The 1,239-nt window shown below is 40.4% G+C and overlaps 1 non-coding gene and 1 pseudogene across 1 annotated transcript; both read left to right on the plus strand.

The window, feature by feature from the left end:
* Nucleotides 1–487: 487 nt before the first annotated feature.
* TRNAV-CAC (transfer RNA valine (anticodon CAC)) lies at nucleotides 488–560 on the plus strand. Its single transcript has one exon. It is a non-coding gene; the product is annotated as a tRNA-Val (tRNA).
* A 9-nt stretch (nucleotides 561–569) lies between these two features.
* Nucleotides 570–685, plus strand: LOC120602529 (uncharacterized; annotated as a pseudogene).
* Nucleotides 686–1,239: the final 554 nt, after the last annotated feature.

Here is a 1,239-nt window from a genome sequence, read left to right on the forward strand (position 1 = left end):
ATTATAGATTGCGAGGGGAAAAGGCCATATTTCATCGACTATTTCCAAGTTATTGCATTTAAATGGCATTGCACACAGAGTAGCCCAATCAGTCATTCCTGGAAGCTTGATGATCTTGGATAAATGTGGAAATTTGCACTTCTAAATAATTAGTTTAAGTGTCATTAAGCCTTTAAAACCCATTTCTGCTTATTATAGTTTACATATTAAAATGTATTTACTGAGGCTTCGGATATTTCAAGTGTGAGAGAAAAAGGCCAGGCAATAGATTAGAAGCGTATTAAGCTACCAGCGTCCCAACCGATACAAACCCGGAACTGCCTGCCTCTGATTCGGTGGCCTTTCCCTGGTCCCTGGGGCCTTCCTCCCCCTGTACCAGAGGATGGGGAGTCTAGAAGAGAGTCATTTCCTCTGAACACGTGGCCATGCTCCTGATCAACATCTGGAAAACGACGAGAAAAAGTCCGTGCAAAGACTTGTAGGATGTGGCTCCATGGCGTAGCGGTGAGCACGTCTGCTTCACACGCAGAAGGTCCTGGGTTCAAACCCCGATGGAGCCACAGTCCATGGTCTACGGTCATGCCACCCTGAACTAGCCCGATGTCTGATCTCGGAAGCTAAGCAGGGTCGGGCCTGGTTAGTACTTGGATGGGAGACCACCTAGGAAGACCAGGTGCTGTAGGCATAAATAATAATAATAAAAGAAAAAAGAAGACTTGTAAACTTTTTAAGAGCTCCCAGTGCGTGAGGCTGGCCACGCATGCCCGTCGTCATCTTGTTCCTGTCTGCTGAAAGGCAAAAGCAACATTGTTTCTCAAAACTTCACCGCAAACTGACCTCTGGGTAATAATTTCCACTTCTCTCAATTGTCACAGAAATAGCCAGGAAAAACACCAAAACGATGTAAAAGCTCGCACGCTTGGACTGAAGAGGTCTGGCATAATGATAACAGTAAATATAATAATAAAAATTATTCATAAGTTAAATGAAAATAAATTAATGAAACTTTGTCGAGGAAGAGAGAAAAAACTTGAATTTCTTTATTTCATTAGGAAAAAACCCACGAGATGACAATCAGAAAAAAAACTGTTGAAAATGATTTTGAAAAAAAATGCCTGTAATGACCAGTATCTTTTAAAAAAATAGTCTTTAAATCCTTCCAATTCTGGGATTTTTTTTTTTTAATCAACAATGACTAAAAATGTGAGAGATAAAAAATACTGATTCTTGAATTATATC

Source organism: Pteropus medius, unplaced genomic scaffold (assembly GCF_902729225.1).
Source record: "Pteropus medius unplaced genomic scaffold, Ma_sr-lr_union100, whole genome shotgun sequence".
In the NCBI taxonomy this organism is placed as follows: Eukaryota; Metazoa; Chordata; class Mammalia; order Chiroptera; family Pteropodidae; genus Pteropus; species Pteropus medius.